General features: G+C 41.0%; 1 long non-coding RNA gene across 1 annotated transcript; it reads right to left on the reverse strand.

Moving 5' to 3' along the window:
* Positions 1–745: 745 nt before the first annotated feature.
* Positions 746–10108, reverse strand: LOC122657777. The gene is made up of 3 exons (XR_006332356.1): positions 10098–10108; positions 9357–9364; positions 746–901 (listed from the first exon to the last, which is right to left on the reverse strand). It is a non-coding gene; the product is annotated as an uncharacterized LOC122657777 (long non-coding RNA).
* Between the last annotated feature and the right edge of the window lie 1843 nt (positions 10109–11951).

Below are 11951 nucleotides of genomic sequence, written 5' to 3' on the forward strand. Positions count from 1 at the left end.
TCCTAAGAATGACTTCCCCTACCTCACATTGATATCATCGTAAACAATATAGAAAAACACGCCCTTCTATCTTTTATGGACAGTAGGGGTGTCAATCGGCCGGGCTTGGTTGGGTTTGGTCGGGCCTAGCTGGGCCTCACGGTGCTTAAAGCCTGCACCGTGACCACTTGTTTAAATCTTTGGGCCGGGCCTGGTTGGGCTAGGTCGGGGTAGGTCGGGTTTGGGCTATAATCGGACTAGTGTAATCAGTCCTTAACTTGGCCTTCAACCGGGCTATGGCCATGTTTAACTCTAAACAGGCCATAACTGGGACTTAATCAGGCCTTAACAAATTAAGAGTAATAGAATATATAAATTATTCAATGTGGAGCTTAAAGATTTCATAAACCAAATATCTCACACAATTAACTTTACTAAAATTTGATTGAAATTTGATCCATCTATCTCAGACATATCTTACACCAATAATAGCAAATAAGAAGCATCTATTCAATTAATTTGAAAGTGGCCAGAGACAATATGATTTTCTGTTGGTAATGGTTGGATCAATATTTAAGTGCATTTCGTAGCTTTATGCTCTCCGACGATAAACCATGTGATCCTATGATGATGTTTTGATTGTTTTGAAGTTGACCCACTTCATCTTCTTCTGTACTTTCTTCCTCCTCTTCCAAAATATCCTTACTTTCCTGTTGCTTTTCATGGGTAACCCTTTCCGAAACTTCACTATAAATGGTGCTGCTAACAACTTCTTCTCTTGCTAGATCATCACCAGTACTGGTAATCAGTTTTCTCTTTATGACTTTGAAGAGGAGAAGAGTGGATAAAATCAAAATAGTAAAGGTAAAGAGTGAAGAAAAAGATGAACATAGCATAGCACCACAGATCACAAAAAGGATAACTCATTTGATTCTCAACTGTATCCCTCAGTTAATAGGTTTCAAACCTAGCAAATAAGGTCAGTCTAGGTCGGGCTAGCATTTGGTTGGTTCGGTAGGGCGCCCGACGGGCTTAGACCCCACACCGGGACCGCCCGATTATTAAATGTGTCGGGCTTAAGCCCGACACATTTAATAAATGGGCCAGGCCAGTCCGGGCTTTAGTCCAGCGGGCTCGGTCGGTTCTGCTGGGCCGGGCCTAGAATTGACACCCCTAATGGACATGTTGTCAGTGTTCAATTAGATTAAAATGGCATCATATGACATGTAAAAGACATCCTTCATAACTCAATGAGGAACATATTGTTACAAAGTAATGCCATTTGGGCTAAAAAATGTCAGGGCAACCTATTAAAGGGTGGCAACCACCATTTTACATGACCTAATGCACAAAGAGGTCGAGGTCTATGTTGATGATATGATTGCCAAGTCAAAAGAACGTGAGGTATATTTCTAAGCCTTTAGAAAAATCTTTGAAAGAATTAAGACAATCTAAGGTTAAATCCTCAGAAGTGTGTATTTGTAACCACATCTAGAAAACTCTTAGGGTTCATAGTCAGTCATGCCGAAAGAATGGAACGAACAATGCTTGGCTGCATTTGAGAAAATCAAGGAATACCTGGCAAATCGTATTGGCACCCCCGATACCTGGCAAGCCCTTGTTATTATATTTGTCTACTACAGACAATTCCATGGGGGCAATGCTAGCATAACATTGAGAAGATGGAAAGACAGAACAACCATATACTATTTGAGTAAGAAATTTTTGGATTATTAGACTAGATATACAACTCTTGAGAAATTCTGTGTTGGATGTATGTGTCCATCAAACCCAGTTCGGTCCGGTTCAATCTGGTTTTACTTTGTATTGAACCTTTATACATTTTGATTTAATATTATCACATGCGATATAAACTTTTTGAGCATTATGTGTCTGTAAGTATTACTTAAAATGGTAGTCACGACTAGGGTTTGGGCTGGGCACCCTTATCATATGGTCGTCGCATTGGGTATGCCTAGACATGTGATGCCAGGGTATGAATACGAGTACTCACATGTTCGATGTCTGTATTGGCGAAGAGTCTACTTTGTCGATTCCCTCATGTGTTATTACCAGATATAGGAAGGGATAGATATGAGTGGAGTTACTCAACATGGTCACCATTGCCCAATTGAGGTTGTCTATGAATGGCCGGATCAGAATCTGGATCCAGTGCCGTTTTGGAAATGGTTTTTGCAAAACCTATTTTACATAAAATGATAGATTATATATAGTTATTTAATTAATTGTTTTATCGAGTTTTACGGGACCCGATCAGGTACACAGACATTCTTGTATGGACATGTACTATGGAATGGGGTTTGGCAGTACTAGTGTACATGCCCTAGATTCCATAATGATGGTGTTGATTAGTAGGGGGGTTGTACATGATAATTTATTATCATGTAGGGAGTTATTTAGAATTTGCTAAAATAATTGGTTATTTATTTAATTAATGGATGTGGTGCTAATTATAATTATCCATAAATTAAAATAATTAAATAATTATATCATTCCCTATTAGATTTTGCTTTTTCACCAATTAGAAGCACTTTGAGTTTAAACAGGAAAGCCAACGAAGAGAGAGAGAGAGAGAGAGTCAGACTCTCACTGGGATTTTTCCCATCCAGGGTTTTAGAAACCCTGGCTTTATAAAAAGCTAAAAAACGCAGAGGGGGCACCAGTGCTCCACGTTTTTTGGCTGCCTCCCCTCTGGATGAATTTTGGCTCTCCCTCTCTCTCTCTTGTGATCTCTTCTCTTCCCTTCTTCTAGCTCTCTAGACTTTTGAGAGTTAGGGTTTTGGAAACCCAGAACTGTGATTGAGGAACTGAAGAGGATCTAGGATTGGCTTGAAGAACCTTGGCTGCACCATTGGAGGTTTAGATTTGTTTACTTGGAGTGCTCATTGGAGGAAGAACCATTGCTTATTGGAGGAGCAACACTTGAGGCTCATCAGGTTAGCAAATTTATGTTAATTCCTGTTGATTTAATTTTATGATTATTCATGGGATGTGAAAGCAACCCAAATCGATTATGTTTTGCTGCGCATTTGGGTATGGGATGGATCCCTCTTTCCATGGGATGGAATAGAGATGTGTTTTCTCTATGACATGGATCCCATTATTTTATGGGACATCAAAGAGATGGACTGGGCATTGGCTTGTTATACCAAACCCTAATAGGGTCCTAGTAGGGCACAATGGGTGACCATGGAAAACCCTAAAAATTGATAGGGTGCCCTAGGGCAAACCTAGGGTTCCCTAGGGACAACCTTGGAGATCCCAAGAGTTGGGAACTCGAAACATATTTTTTATTGGTTTCCTAAGGTGAACCACCATGATCCCATGGACCGTAGCATTGCCTACAGTCTGTACGACTCTAATTTGGGCCACCTGCATTACATGATAGCCCATCCAGTGCTTTTAATCCAATCAAATACTTATTCGAGAAACCTGCTTTGACAGGGAGATTAGCACATTGGTTGCTCTTATTATCAGAGTTTGATGTCAAACATGTTTCACAAAGATCCATCAAAGGACAAACAATCACTGATCACTTATCGGCACATTCCTCCCTGCATCGCCTGAACCATCTGTGTGACCAACTGTTTCATCTCTGTCATTTCTTTTCGCATGCTGACCATTTCCTGATTCGGTACTTTAATTGATGGGCTGACATTTGGCGAACCCATGGTGCCCACACTGGGTGATGACCTTACTAGACTCTGCCTAAGTGGAGTAATGGAAGTATTAAGACCGTTGGGGATTAAATTGGACCAACTCGGGTTAGCCCATTATCATGACGGGCCCACACGAGTAACAAGAATATCTCTTGTTGTGGATTGTGCTTTGCAAAACTTATTTTAGGACTTGAGAAGATTTTTTTATGATTTTATATTTTATATTTTTTTATTTGTACTAAAAGATATACACAAACAAATTTATACAAATAAGGTTAGTCTGCGCAACAATTTGCCTTTGACTCTTGGTTTCATCTTATTCAGGTAATTAATGGTGTAATTACGCCAACACCCAAGATTAATCAGGGAAGGCCCTTATAATCTTAGAATTGATGTAGTGGCACCAAGGTTTAATATTTCGTGATATATCGGTATCTCGGGCCTACCGAGATATCCGAAATATCGTGAAATATTCCCAAAATATTGCATTTTTTTTGTAATATTTTGGGGGTCCATCTCGGGGGTTATTTGGCCATATCTAGGCCTGAAACTTCATGGACACCCTTATTTAAGATAAATAAACACATTTAAACCATAAAATTGTAAAAACATGAATTGAAATTGATGTTTTGGGCTTGCACCCTTGATTGACATACGGTCGTCGACCCTAATGTATAAACCTTGGTTAAATACACATTGGTTAGGCAGTTAAAGTCTTAAAGACATAAAAGAAATGTAAACAAACTAATTAAAACTCATAAGACATAATTCATAATCATATTCTCATAAACTCCATAATACATTAATAGTCAATAACTCAAAAGTCAAAACTCAATAGCTCAAATGCTTAAAGCCTTAAAGGCAATACAGAAAGTATTAAAGTCACAACTTCACAAGTTCACAAATTACAACTTATAAGTTACAAGTGCTAATAATAGTTGTTGTGCCTCCCTGGATCAATCCCACTCATACCCCGCTGGAATCGACGTCCATTGTTCTCTGTTTGAAAGACATATGTGGACCACGGTATAGAATCGGAGAAGAAACGAGTGTAGTCATCCACAAGTAACATGTAAATGGAGTCATCAACATACTGTAGGTATCCAATCCTAGGATATAAACTAGGGTTACCAATCGATCTAGTCCGTGAAGAAGATGATCCACTGTGATATGATGTTGGCACCGACGTAAGAGGCATTGGCATTGGCTGCATGTATGGATGGTGAGGTTGGTAGCTAGTCCCGCTAGGGTATGCAAAGATGTCATCTATAAAAGATGATTCAGTATGTCCCTGGGACTAGGACTGGTAGTCATAGTCCCCTACCCCAGTAAACTGCCCATATGATGATGATCCATATCCATATCCATATCCACCGTAAGGTTGTGATGCACCATAATCCGATGCCAATGGAGTGGTATGTGCATCAAAAGATGGGGCACGCCAATGTCCAATCGATCCTCCCTCCCTATCACCCATTCTCAAACCACCAACAGAGCTAGATAGGTCATCAATGTCCATGTGATCAGGTTGCAATTGTGTTTGTCAACCCCTACGCTTCTTGCTATATGGTTGTAGGGGGCGTCCTGAAGGTGGGGGTGCGGGGGGTACATGCTCCGTGGTCCATATCTTATGTGGCATGATAAAACTGTGTCTCTCCAGTGAATCGGAGTGGCTCTACAGGCCCCGTATCTTGGCCTACCACATAACGCTCTCGCATGTCGTCAAATTCTTCACCAGCATTACCACCACCAGCATCACCATCACCAGCATCACCACCACCAGCATCACCATCACCACCATCATCATCATTTGAGGACTTAGACCAGTTTTCATCATCAGCAACATTGCCACCAGTGGGCTGGAATGGTATGGGTGAGGCTTTCCGTGCATGTATCTGACCCTCGTCAGCCATATACTCATCCACATTAGCACCAATCTCAGAAGCTATCATGGGGTCGGGCCTACCTCCCTCCTCATCCAACACTGGCTCGCCTCTATCCCTCACCCAATCCACAATAGGGTCCTCATCGTTTGAGTCAACTTGAAAGATGTCAGCGAGATCAATAGTGCCCCTCTGTCCCTCATGTCCCATGAGTATGTGTTGCAGTTTCAGCCTCAAGTTGTAGTGCACATACACCATGTCAGATAAACGTTGAGACCCCAATCTGTTGCTCCTCTTGGAGTGGATGAGTACAAAGGTACTCTAGTTCCTCTCACAATCAGATGCAGAACATGTTTGGGTAAGGACTTTAATTGCTATTCTTCTTAAGTTCTCAGCCGATTCCCCATACAACACCCACCATTCAGCTGCATTACAAGTTTACAACAAAAAAGACATGTGTCAAATGTTGTTTCAACTTTCAAATTTCAATACATATGTAATTTAAAACTTAAAAGAATTACCAGCATCACCACGTGCTCTGCCTTGTATCGCAGCCTCAGTTCCAAAACTTCCCAATGCATCCTTAAATACCTTGATCTACACCCATGTGGAAAATTAGTAAGTACTTCTTCACTACTTGTTTGAAATCATCAATAAGTTGAGTTTCCAAATGAATTGTAAGACTCAGCTCATTGTTGCAAATTGGTCGTAGTGCACCATCTGGCTCCAACTTCTTCACTACTTATTTCACAGCATCAATAAGTTGAGTTTCCAACCCAAGCCTATTGTTATATTGATACTTAGGGTTCAATTAGTATGCTGAAATATGACATATAGAATAGAGGTATTGTCAAATGCATAGGTAATTAGTAAATAATAATACTATGAATTAGTAAACATAAAATAAATTTACTCACCAGCCTTACGTAGTGGATGCATAAGTTGATTCTCCCAGCGAGCATTGATGATATCTAAGAACTGTTTGCTACTGCGAGGAGCCACACTATAGATACTATCTTTCATCAAGTCTATTACAGCATATAGAACTGGCATGGTTGGGCCCTTCAGAGCGGAATCAACAACATGTAAAACTTTAACTACTGGCTCCAAAACTTTCACCACTTTGCTTAGTTTGGTCCAGAAGTCCTCAGATGACATCGTTGTTTGTGCTTCCCTCCCACTTGCAGTCTTGGAACCCTTCCATCCAAACCACTCCTCAGAAGCAAACATACTTCTTAGCCCGACCTTCTTTATCTCAATGCTTTTGAGGGCAATGGAGTTGGTGGCAAATCTTATGATGCCAGGCCTAACTAAGTCACCCCCACATTTTTCCCTCAATAGATTGAGTGCATAGGAGTGGTTGTATATAAAGTTGGTGACTTGTCTTGCACTTTCAACCACAATCTTCACCAAGTCTAACTTTTCCATATCTTTTAGCATTAAGTCAATGCAATGGGCTGCACAAGGAGTCCAGAAGAGCCGATACTTACTATTGTTCATCATCTTCTCACTGGCCAGCTTGAAGTTGCTTCCATTGTCAGTTACAATCTAGACAACATTCTCAATATCCACATATTTTTCCACTACTTCCTTTAACAATCTGTAAATATATTTTCCATCCTTTATCTCTTTGGATGCATCCACATATTTGAGAAACACTGTCCTCCCATCACAATAAACCATGAAATTGATGATGGACTTTCTTGTAGGCCCAGTCCATCCATCTGCCATTATAGTCACCCCATATGTCTCCCACATACTCCTCATCTCACTAATGTACTCATCAATCTCACTCTTTTGTTGAGATAGATAAACATTCATTACTTCATATAGGGTGGGGCCTTTGAATCCTGGGCCAACCACTGCAATGGTATCTATCATGATATCATAATGGGGGCCTTATGCAGTGTTTGCTGGGATGGTATGGTATATCATCCACTTAGCTATTGATTCTTTAACCAATCCCTTCACCCCCTTCCATGCTCCTTTGATTCTGGGTTGACTGCTTCCTTTCTTCTTATGCAATTTAGGATCAGATGCTGATGGTGGTACTGGTACTGGTAGAGGTGTTGGGGCTGCCCTCACACTTTGTGATCTTCTAAAAGGATTAAAAGATCTAGAACCTCCAGAACTGCCAGCTCCTCCATTACCCCCTACTCTCTGTCTCTGCTGATCATCTTGAAAACTTACTTTACTCCTTGAAACAGTCCGCCTAAAATCCCTAGCCTCCTCTGCTGTTTGTATGTCATCAGGTATTGCAATGTCCTCATCATCATCATCATCATGGCATCGTCTTCCTCCTCCCATCGAACTCCTCACTGTATCCTCAAGCTGTTCTCTTATCCTTTGCTTGTCAGCCTTCCTCTTCTTCTTTCCCCTCAAACTATCACCAATTTCCCTAGCTACTTCAGTAGAGACCATATGACAACCTACAACATCTTTAGATTCTCCGGTCAGATGTTGTTTAAGTCTACTGGACCCACCTCCCATAAATTGCATGTGACAATAGTTATATATAGATTTTCTCTTATCCCCATCAATGGGAGTGCCATATAACCATGCAATGTCACCCCTATGCTGGCTGGTTGGTCTCTCTTGTTTCCGCTGTTCTCTTCGTTCCCTCTGCCCCCTTTGTTGACTACTTTCCCCCACCTTTTGCATGCCCTTCGCACGTTGTCTATCATGATCCGCCATAATGATACTTGTTTTCATGCAATGTAAGTAACACAAATAATTAAAAAACTTAATGTAGATGCACTTCAATTGACACTTTTAGATTACTAATACACTTGTATAGTTATTTAATATTTTTCCCCTAACCCTTATCTTTTTCATATAATTAAAAATAATTTTTTATATATAATGTTAATATAAGTATTGACCTAACACATCAAAACTGAAAATTAGTAAACATAATATACGTGTAATGCATTTCAAAACATGTAAAAATAACTTTCATATTTTTTAAACTTAAAACTCATATTTTTCCTTATTTATTTCTATTTTTTTTAATTTTTTAAATATTTTTCTTAATTTTTGAAAATTAAAATAATTATTTAAGAGCAAAAAAATAAATCCGACACCGTGAAGCCATAGATCGGCCATTGGTGTCTAACATATATTTAATTCATTACCATCTAAGTCATATTACCCCTAATTATTTCCTATTTTAGTTGTAGGAAAATGAATTTTTAAAACCAAAAAACAAAAAAAATAATACATATGGAAAAAAAATTTCGACACCTTGAGGCTGTAGATCGGCCTCCGATGTCTAACATGTATTAATATCATCAACATCCAACAACATTTGTACAAAGTATTTGAAAAAAAAATCGTTTTAGAGAAATAGAATTTACCTTAAATAGTGAAAATAGGCTTGGATGATGTGCTTAGATGACCCTCCGACGTCTTCCCGGTGACAAAGAGCTTCAACAATGCTTGGATGATGCTTGGAAGCGTGGAAGAAGAGCAAAAAATGAGGAAGAAGAGAGAAAAATAGAGTTTCAGCAGGTCTCGGTCGAAATATCGACTGAGAGCTGCGAAATATGGTATAAACCTTGGCCCTCACGTGACATTTTAGTGACTTTTTCAATATATCGTGAGTCCACGATATATCGTCGATATCTCACAAGATATCGTCGAAATATTGTATTTTTTTATTTTGGATTGGTATCGTATCTCGGACAACTCGAGATATACGAAATTTGGCGAAATATCGTCGAAATTTCATGAGATTTTGAACCTTGAGTGACACCATAAATCCTTCGTTGTTCGATGGTTTAGCTCAAATTGGAATTGTTACACAATAGCAAACAAAACGGCCTGGTTGAGAATCTCTCAGCGGTGTCTCCTATGCTAATACGGGATGCCTTGTATCACGGGACGCTCAGAGCTCTGTCATTGACGTACCATATTGGATAGCGCATCATTCTCTGAGGGACAATCAAGGCAACATTTTTTTTCTTTAATACACTAGCCTAGAAGGATATGTCATTTTTGACGAGGGACTATTGAGGGATGGATAGAGCCCCTTCTTATGACAGGCAATCCATATTAAGAAAGGTAGACCATCGGTAATCTCGCTTTCAGCCCTACTATGTTAGTTTGTGGCGTATCCTAATCGTATATGGTCTAATTTCCTATATGATGCATACCATAGGTAGGCTGATAGGACAGAACAAGGTTACCCTTGACAGAACCGATATACCTATCGCTCGTTGTCACGAATTGTAGGTACGCGATTCTTTTAATTTACCATGGGAATAAGTCACACGATCTCAGAGTAATCATGCTAGTGCCCTTTTTGGGTAGCAAAGCACCCCATGACACACTAGCGAATACCCTCACTGGTGATTCTAGACTCGTACAGTAAATATCAAGGGCTGTGGCTTCGCCACGAATTACCCATGACTACACATGGGGTCCAATGACTAACCACGGGGCTATGTGTTCCCATGAAGTGTTGTGTGCGCATGATAGTGGTGTAGGAAACCGCTATCATCCGATCTCAGAGTACTTAGTATGATGTGCCCCACCTCCCCCGGGGTAGAGGCACAACAGGGAGTACCGTCGTCATTTGATTTCACTTCGAACACGATGCATGATGCAGTTAGTACAACAAAAAGGGTTGGTCAGAAACATTATCAATCAAACAAAATGGAGGGAGAATATTCTTACGTTCAACAATAGCATCTAGTATTGAAAGCTTGACCATCAATCCCAAGTGGAGTCGCCACTGTGAGGATCCGTTCTTGAAACCGCACGTTCCAACGCTTAGTTCAGAGGGTTTGGGTTATGCTGTTCAGTTGGAGAGAGAAGGAATGCGTCTTCTTGAAGGTTATGATTTATTGGGGGGATGGGGGTCATACAATCAAGTGAAATGGAATCTCCACCTAGTATTAGGGCCTAGGACCTATTGGTGTACAGGGCTATAGGACTTCGTTTGGTCTGGTCAGAGATTCGGGGTAAGTGTTCAGGTTATGAGAGTGGGAAGATGTTAGGCACCCACCTCGCCCGGGTAACCGATTGTTCTACTCAACGCTGGTTTTCCAATATTCTCCCTTTATAAATGTCCTATTCCCCCATGTATAGCTAAAATGATGTACAAACTGCTTAAAGTTAAACTAATTTAAATTAACTACTGTACACTACACAAGAGTAATTTAAAAATCTAGATTTTTATAAAATTAAAATGTAATGAAAGAGATGTGTACTTGTATGCTTTAAAACAATATAATTATATGGGACAGATCGCGTCCCCCAGCTCAGGTGGGGGCAAAAGACTGGCTTTGCCATTCGTCGATCAGAGTAACGGCTTACGGATGTTGAATAATAGGACCTCGGACAGAGTAACGACGTCAAAAAATCTTTGGAAAGTAATCACCCGGATGTCAAGCAGAGTAACGATTCATAAGTGTTGGGCACTAGAACCTTGGATAGAGTAACAACATCGAAAAGCTTTGGAAAGTAATCTCCTGGATGTTGGGCAGAGTAACGGCTCATAAGTATCGGGCACTAGGACCTCGGACATAATAACGGCGTCGGAAAGCTTTGGAAACTAGGGATTAGGACGTCAGACAGGGTGACTAGACCATAGGAGACTTCGGGGGTTTGGGCAGAAATGGGTTAGGGAAGGCGGATTCTGGGGACCCGGACTTCGAACAGAGGGATGAGGCTCTAAGGCTCAAAATCGGACTGGGGAAAAGCCTCAAAACAAGGAAACTAGGAAAAAAGAAAAAACTGGAGCTCTGGGGGTGCCCCCTCTCCCACCACTTGGACTTGTTGAAATGAGAGGTGAAGGGGGTATTTATATGCGAAAATCGCGTCTGGTGGCACCGTGGCTGCGCGCGGTACTGCAGTGCAGGGTCACAATTTTTGTGTGCAGGGCCGTCATGCGGGGCCACAATTTTTTGCCCGGGCTGCCATGTGGGGCCGCAGTTTTTGCATGGGGCCGCACCAAGGATACTAGGGGGCTGTGGGTTCCTTCGAGGTGGAACATGGGTTGTTCTGGTTACTCTGAAGAAAAATGGGTTTAGAGGGCATTGCTAGTCTTTCACATTCGGTTGTCGTCATCATTGGGGGGTGACAAAATTCAGCGTCTACACCCTTCCATACATATAAGGATGCCTAGGGAAGATTGAAAGAGTGTTAGGAGAGGTAGGGAAGGCCTCATAGAGAAGCCCCCAAAATTACAGAAGTTACAGGCTTTAGAATAGCATTGGATGCATGGTCGGATTCAGACAAGGTCTTACATCCTACCTTGCGTCCGATCTTTCCTGTAGGCTCAGGCCTAATTGGATTCAGGATCAGATGCACGTAGGGCCCTGCATCCGACCCAACCCAGTTACGATTTTTAAGGTCTTTGATAGCCGATATTGCCCCATTTGGTTCTTTAAGTCCCAAGGGGCTA

This window comes from Telopea speciosissima, chromosome 4 (assembly GCF_018873765.1).
Source record: "Telopea speciosissima isolate NSW1024214 ecotype Mountain lineage chromosome 4, Tspe_v1, whole genome shotgun sequence".
NCBI lineage: Eukaryota > Viridiplantae > Streptophyta > Magnoliopsida > Proteales > Proteaceae > Telopea > Telopea speciosissima.